This window comes from Vitis vinifera, chromosome 8 (genome assembly GCF_030704535.1).
Source record: "Vitis vinifera cultivar Pinot Noir 40024 chromosome 8, ASM3070453v1".
In the NCBI taxonomy this organism is placed as follows: Eukaryota; Viridiplantae; Streptophyta; class Magnoliopsida; order Vitales; family Vitaceae; genus Vitis; species Vitis vinifera.
The window spans coordinates 9420660-9429472 of record NC_081812.1 but is presented as its reverse complement, the minus strand read 5'-3'; positions in this window follow the sequence as shown (position 1 = coordinate 9429472).

Genomic DNA, 8813 nt, shown 5'->3' with positions numbered 1-8813 from the left:
CAGAGTAGCGGAACAAATCTAAAATCCTCAAAATTCAATTTCAAAACTAAAACATCCACTATCCAAAATCCATTGTCCAAATATTTGCAAACTTAAACAATTCAAGTACTAAAACAAATTTCAAAATCTCCAAAACCCAACTTCGATCTAACATAAAATTTGAAGGATCAATATCCAAATAACTTCCAAATACCAAAAGATCCAAATGAACATAACTAACAGTTAAACAAAATCCAATATAAAATCCTAAGTCAAATTCTAATGATGACCATTCCTCAGCCTAGCCATCACTCCTCACCCGAACTAAGGATACCTGAAAAGTAGTCAACAAATGGGAATGAGCTCACAGCCCAATAAGGAACATTAATGCAGTCCATGGATCAAACATTTCAAACTCACTTGCACAATAGGAGATATTGTAATCAATCATTTTCATAAAGTTGTGAGTAAATTTATTTTATTTTTTTTTGCCAATACATTCAAAATTTCTAACTGTATGCATTTATTTCTAATTCAAACAATTCCATATCAAATTCAATCAAAACATTCCAATAATTTATTTACTCTGGTCATCAAACATCAAAGGGTGCCTAGTTAGGTGGGACTTTTCAAATGGGTGGCTAGCCTCAAATTGTTCCTTTAAGGTGGACGGAACCAAACACTACTAGTACTAGTAACCTCTAACCGAAACCCCTAGAGGCTGGGGTTCAAATCAATTACATTCCCCACCAAGAAATGTAAAGGTCAACTATTATATCCCATTGACAAAGGCCAAAAGTCAACTATTATATCCCGTTGACAAGGGCCAAACAAACCAGAGTCAAATATTTACTTCATTTATTCAAATTTACAACATATAATATCTCCACATTTATTTGTCAAAAACATAATATAAAATTCTAACATACTTTTCATGCAAAACAGGTTTGATCCATGCATAAAACGGAATGTAACTCAAACGTTTTCAAATAATGTATATATATATATAAAAAAATTGTTTCAAAAAAAGAATTTAACAACGGCATTAATTTCCCTTACCTCAAAAGAAATCCTCAAAAACTTTGGAGAGAAAAATCTTGAAAATCTACTCTTCACTTAACAAAATATGAGAGGAATAATTATTATTATTTATCTAAAATTATAGGTTTGACAATCCTAAAATTTTAGGTATTCAAATTATTATTATTTTTTTTATATTTATGAAAGGTAATTTAATCTATTCATATTTTAAAAATTAATAAATTTCTAATTCATATAAAATTGAATTTATTTATTTATTTTAAAATTTATTTCTTGGGACACAACTTAATTAAACTATAATTTATTTCAATAATTAATTTCTATGTTATTTATTAACTTACACTCATAATTATAATATCAAAAAAAAACTTTACTTGCTTTTTATTTAAAACTTCTATTCTCTCTCTTTTTTTTTTTTTAAACATAAACTTTATTCCCAACAATACTTCATTATTGCCAACAAAATAATAGACATATATATATATATATATTTCATTCTCCAATTCCACCGGTGTACACGCGTCCTCCATTTTTATTTTTATTTTTAATCCTTAAGCCATTCTCCAATTCCACAGTGTGCACACGCGTCTTCCAGTTTTTTTTTTCCTAAAAACTTAAGAATTTCCAATTTCCAACAATAAATCAAAATCTTAAATTTTCACTATTTTGATATTAAAACGAAAATAATAATAATAATAATAATAATAAACTAACCCTAATCTAAATCGAAATCTTCACAGGAATCTTTTATTTTTTTTTTCAAAAAAAACTTAAGATCTCCCTAATTCCAATAATAAATCAAAATTTTAAATTTTCACTATTTGATATTAAAACGAATTAAAAAAAAAAAATAAACTAACCCTAATCTAGATTTGGGGTTTTCCAAAAAAATATATCTAATGTGCTTGAAATTAACTAATGAATCTAAAATAATAATCTAGGGGTTAGAATCTTACCTATAGAGGTTTGTTCTTCAAACCTTGAAATCTGACCTCAACTTCACGTTCTCTGGAAACTCTCTGCAAACAGGAATACGATTCAAAAAAAGAATAGGAAGAAGAGAATTTTCTATTTATTCCTAGGGTATTATTCGTAAAATTACCTTTTCACCCTTCTTCCATTTTATTAAATTAATTAATTAATTAATTTAATATCATTATTAAGAATTTCCTAAATTACCCTTTAAAAAGAAAACTTGGGCGTTACATCCTCCCCTCTTTAACAAAAGTTTAGTCCTCTAAACTTGACATACCTGAGTCTTGAAATAATTGAGGATGCTTTTCTCTCATCTCTTCTTCTAACTCCCAAGTGGCCTCTCGGATACTATGATTGCTCCACTGGACCTTTACCAACTTGACAACAGCATGTCGTAGTACCTTATCCATCACATCCACAATTTGAATAGGTACCTCTTCATAGGTCAAGTCCTCAAAAATTTGAATAGGCTCCAACTCCACAACATGAGAGGGATCATAAATATATTTCTTCAAGGTTGAAACATGGAATACATTATGAATCTTAGATAGACTTGGGGGCAAGGCCACTTTATAAGCCAAAGTGCCTACTCTTTCTAATACCTCAAATGGTCCCACAAAACGAGGACTGAGTTTCCCTTTTCTTCCAAATCTCATTATAGACTTCATAGGTGAAACTTTCAAGAAAACATGATCACCCACCTCAAACTCCAAATCTCGTTTACGATTATCAGCATAACTCTTCTGTCTACTTTGTGCTGCTTTCAATCTTTCCTTAATTAAAGAGACTTTTTCAACAGTCAACTGCACAAGTTCAGGCCCCAAAAGTTTCTTCTCTCCAACATCATCCCAACAAACAGGAGCTCGACATCTTCTACCATACAACGCCTCAAAAGGTGTCATCCCAATGCTAGCTTGAAAGCTATTATTATAGGCAAACTCCACTAGGGGCAAATAATCATCCCAATTACCTTTTAGGTCCAAAGCACAAACTCTCAACAAATCTTCCAAGACCTGAATTACCCTCTCTGATTGATCATCAGTCTGCGGATGAAAAGCAGTACTAAAACTCAACTTAGTACCTAATGTTTTCTGTAAACTATGCCAAAATCTGGAAATGAAACGAAGATCTCTATCAGATACTATAGAAACAAGTACACCATGCATTCTCACAATCTCCTTAATATAAAGAGAAGTCAAACGATCCATAGAAAAATTAACTTTCATAGGTAGAAAATGAGCAAACTTTGTCAATCGATCAACAATCACCCAAATTGCATTATTACCCCCTAAAGTCCTTGGTAACCCAGTCACAAAATCCATAGTAATATGTTCCCATTTCCACTCGGGAATAGAAAGTGATTGCAAAAACCCTGCTGGTCGTTGATGCTCAGCTTTCACTTGTTGACACACCAAACACTGAGCCACAAATTGTGCAATATCTCGCTTCATACCTGACCACCAATAATTCTGTCTCAAATCTTTGTACATCTTTGTCCCTCCTGGGTAGATCGCAAGCCTAGAACAATGAGCTTCCTCCAAAAGCTCTCTCCTTAAGTCTCCATCATTTGGGACACAAAGTCTAGTACTAAACCTCAAAATCCCATCATCTGATAAAACAAAATCAGGCTTACTGTCTTTTTTAACCTCTTCCATAAGTTGCACTAATTTCAAATCATTCTTTTGTAGGGCCTTAATTCTCCCAACTAAGTCTGGCTGCACTCTAAAGTTTGCCACAATAGCTCCCGAGTCCAAAACTCTAATATGAACTTGTAAACTCCTCAAATCTCCCAATAATTGCCTCTGACAACCTTTAATAACAGCTAAGGAACCAACGAATTTCCTGCTTAAGGCGTCAACCACAACATTCGATTTCCCTAGGTGATATTGAATAATGCAATCATAGTCTTTAAGTAGTTCAATCCACCTCTTCTGTCTCATGTTCAACTCCTTTTGGGAAAATAAATACTTCAAGCTCTTATGATCTGTGAATATCTCACAAGTTTCACCAAAAAAAAATGTCTATAGATCTTAAGTGCAAAAACCACTGCAGCTAACTCCAAATCATGAGTAGGATAATTTCATTCATAAGGCTTCAATTGCCTAGAAGCATAAGCTACAACTTTCCCATGTTGCATAAGAACACAACCCAAACCCTGATGAGAGGCATCACTATACACCACAAACCCTCCTGAACTTGAAATAGTCAAAATAGGAGTTGTCACCAATCTGTTCTTTAACTCTTGGAAACTACGTTCACAATCATTAGACTACTCAAACTTAACTCCTTTCTGAGTCAAACTAGTTAGAGGTAGGGCAATCTTAGAGAACCCCTTAATAAACCGCCTATAATAACCAGCCAGTCCCAAGAAACTTGGAATCTTAGTCACAGTAGTAGGTCTCCTCCAATTTGACACAGCATCTACCTTTCCAGGATCAACTGAGATGCCATCCTTAGTCACCACATGCCTAAGGAAAGAAACTTTGTCTAACCAGAACTCACACTTCTTGAGTTTAGCATACAATCACTTATCTCTGAGAGTCTGTAATATAATACTCAAATGACGCTCATGCTCCTCCCTACTCATTGAGTATACCAAAATATCATCTATCAAAACTACCACAAACTGATCTAGATAGGGCTTGAATACCCTATTCATTAAGTTCATAAAAGCAGCAGGTGCATTAGTCAAACCAAAAAGCATAACCAAAAACTCATAATGCCCATATCTAGTTCGAAAAGCAGTCTTAGGTACATCTTCACCTCTAACCCTTAACTGATGATAACCAGATCGAAGATCAATCTTAGAGAACACACAAGCACCCTGAAGCTGATCAAACAAATCATCAATCCGAGGAAGAGGATACTTGTTCCTCACCATCACCTTATTCAACTCTCTATAATCAATGCAGAGTCTCATTGATCCATCCTTTTTCTTTACAAATAAAACAAGAGCTCCCCAAGGTGAAACACTAGGTCTAATGAAGCCCTTATCTAACAACTCTTGGAGTTGAATCTTCAACTCCTTAAGCTCCATAGGTGCCATCCTATAAGGGGCCTTAGAGATAGGAGCTGTCTCTAGTGCCAAATCAATGGTGAACTCCACCTCCCTCTCTGGTGGCAAGCCAGGTAGATCCTCTAGAAAGACATCAGGATAGTCCCTTACAATGGGTATGTCTTCCAACTTTAAATCATTTTCCTCATTCACAACATAAACTAAAAAGCCTTGATAGCCTTTCCTAAGCAAAAAACTAGCTTGTAAGGTTGAGATCACACATAGTGGTTTGTCCACATACTTCCCCTCAAAACTAAAATCAGGCTGACCAGGAATGCTAAAAGTCACTCTTTTCCCAAAACAATCAACAGAAGCATGATAAGAAGTTAACCAATCCATCCCCAAAATCACATCAAAATCTTGAAGGTCCAAAAGTACTAAGTCAACTGTCATCTCTCTATACCCAATCATCACACAACAATCTGTAATTATTTTACTAAGCACAACATAATCTCTCAAAGGAGTAGCAACAAATAAATCAAAGTCCATATTATCAATCGGCATACCCAACAAACCAGCAAAAGATACGGAAACAAAAGAGTGTGTTGATCTAGGATCAATTAAGGCTCTAGCAAATAAGGTGTGAATTCGAAGAATACCTATCACTACATCAGACGTAGCCTGAGCATCTCTATGAGTCATAGCAAATACCCTCCCTTGAGCCCTAGGCTTCTGTCTATCATTTTTATTCTCCTTCTTAGGCTTTCCAAATACAAACTTCCTACTCTCTAGACAATCTCGAACCATATGTCTCTGTTTTCCATAACCAAAGCAAGCTCATGTCTCTCTATAGCATGGCCTACCCCCATGCTTCTTGCCACAAGTAGGACAAATCTCATCTAAATTTTGTGTTGTTTTTCCTTTATTCTGATTTCTACTTAGAGCAAACCTTTTCTATGCTTGGTTACCATGAGCAACATCATTTCTATTCCTCTTCCTTTGTTGTTCCCTATACTGGTGAAGCTCTTCATTATCCTTCTCTGCAATAAGGGCTCTGTCCACCACCTCTAAATAAACACTAAGCTTCAGAATTGATATCTTATTCTTCAAATAAGGCTTCAGTCCATCCTAAAACTTTAATGCTTTTTCCTCCTCTGTAGCAATCAACTGTAGGGCAAAACGTGATAGTTCGGTAAACTTAGCCTTATATTGGGCCACAGTCAAATCCCCCTATTCCAAACGGACAAACTCTCCCACCTTTTGTCGTCGAACACTGTCAGGAAAGTACTTCTTATAAAAAGCCTCCCTAAACTGACTCCAAACAATAGGCCTCTGATCCTCCAAAAGCCTCTTAGTCATGCGCCACCAATGGTGTGCCTCTTTGTCTAGCATAAATCCTGCATATGAGGCTTTTTGCTCCTCAGAACAATCAATGACATCAAAGAATTTCTCTATCTTCATAATCCAAGCCTCTGCCTTTGTTGGATCTGAAGTACCAGAAAAGTAAGGGGGGCCCAACTTCTTAAAGTCGTCAAAGGAGCTACTCCTAGTAGATGAGGATTGTCCTTGACCATTACTTCCAGTAACTCTAGCCTGACGCTCAACCAAGCCAGCCAAAGTCCCTAAATATCTATAAAGCCCTTCAGTACTCATAGGGGGCAAAGCCTCAGGTGGAGGAGGTATATCATCATTAGCCTGACTATTTTGGGAAGATGCAGGTCTCCTTGGTGGCATGGTGTCCTATAAAGCAACAGGTATAACTAAATTAGTCACTAAGAAGTCAAATAAGCAAATCATAATTGTAAGGAATAAAAGGAATCAAACTAGATGAAGTTGAAACTTAAACTAATGTGTCACTCATCTATTCCCAAAGGTAAACTAAACAAGTTCCCATCAAGATCACAACCTAAAGCTCTGATACCACTCTGTCACACCCCAAGACCCACTCCAAGGGCATGACGATCATTTCACACTTCAAACCCGAAGGCTTACAGTGTAACCTGACCCAAACAATTATCTTATAATCAGAAGTTACCAATTACCAAATACCTGTTCAGAGTAGCGGAACAAATCTAAAATCCTCAAAATTCAATTTCAAAACTAAAACATCCACTATCCAAAATCCATTGTCCAAATATTTGCAAACTTAAACAATTCAAGTACTAGAACAAATTTCAAAATCTCTAAAACCCAACTTTGATCTAACATAAAATTTGAAGGATTAATATCCAAATAACTTCCAAATACCAAAAGATCCAAATGAACACAACTAATAGTTAAACAAAATCCAATATAAAATCCTAAGTCAAATTCTAATGATGACCATTCCTTAGCCTAGCCATCACTCATCGCCCGAACTAAGGGAACCTGAAAAGTAGTCAACAAATGGGAATGAGCTCACAACCCAATAAGGAACATTAATGCAGTCCATGGATCAAACATTTCAAACTCACTTGCAAAATAGGAGATATTGTAATCAATCATTTTCATAAAGCTGTGAGTAAATTTTTTTTTTTTTTTTTTTGCCAATACATTCAAAATTTCTAACTGTATGCATTTATTTCTAATTCAAACAATTCCATATCAAATTCAATCAAAACATTTCAATAATTTATTTACTCTGGTCATCAAACATCAAAGGGTGCCCAGTTAGGTGGGACTTTTCAAATGGGTGGCTAGCCTCAAATTGTTCCTTTAAGGTGGACGGAACCAAACACTACTAGTTGTAACGACTGGCACCCAACCATGTAGATATTGTCCGCTTTGGGCCCAAGGGGCCCTCACGGTTTTAAAACGCGTCTACTTGGTTAAGAGGAGTCTCTACATATATAGCGCCAGGAACATTCTCCCCTATCCGATGTGCGACATCACAAACACCCCCCCATGCAGACACAACGTCCTCGTTGTGTCCCATGGGATTGCAGGGCTAAACAAACAAACACCCCTTACGGGGCCAAACAAACCCCCACACCAGGGTCGGGGATCGGCTCTGATACCATTTGTAACGACCCCCCAACCATATAGATATTGTCCGCTTTGGGCCCAATGGGGCCCTCACGGCTTTAAAACGCATCTACTTGGTTAAGAAGAGCCTCTACATATAAAACATCAGGAACATTCTCCCCTATCCGATGTGGGACATCACAAACAACCCCCCCCCCCCAATTCAGACACAACGTCCTCGTTGTGTCCCATGGGATTGTGGGGTCAAACAGACAAACACCTCTTACGGAGCCAAACAAACCCCCACACCGGGGTCGGGGATCAACTCTGATACCATTTGTAACGACCCCCCAGTCGTATAGATATTGTCCGCTTTAGGCCCAATGGGGCCCTCACGGCTTTAAAACGCGCCTACTTGGTTAAGAGGAGCCTCTACATATATAGCGTCAGGAACATTCTCCCCTATCCGATGTGGGACATCACAGAAACAATTTGTATTGTGTGACTTGTAAATAGTACTAACTCTGAGGAGAGACTCTTGGCTCATCCCTATGGTGATAGTGCTATCAATGTGATGTTAGGAAAGGTTTGAAGTTGAAAGTGCTACAAGGTATAGATCTCATATACTCTTGGAGGACTCACCTAAGTAAGAGTTTTTGTAAGGTTACAACTACGGGATTAAGTTATTCCCCAGTACTCTCATGAGAATCAAGAAATCAATGCATGTCCATCAATAGTGCTAACCCGCTTAGAACTAAGGTATATATCAATACTATGTGTGTGACAAGTTAAAATTTGGCTCAAGAACCTAATTCAAGACTTTGTTCATTATGGTTCCTCAAATGAAAACTATCAACACTAAGTGTAGGTTCAAGTCCGA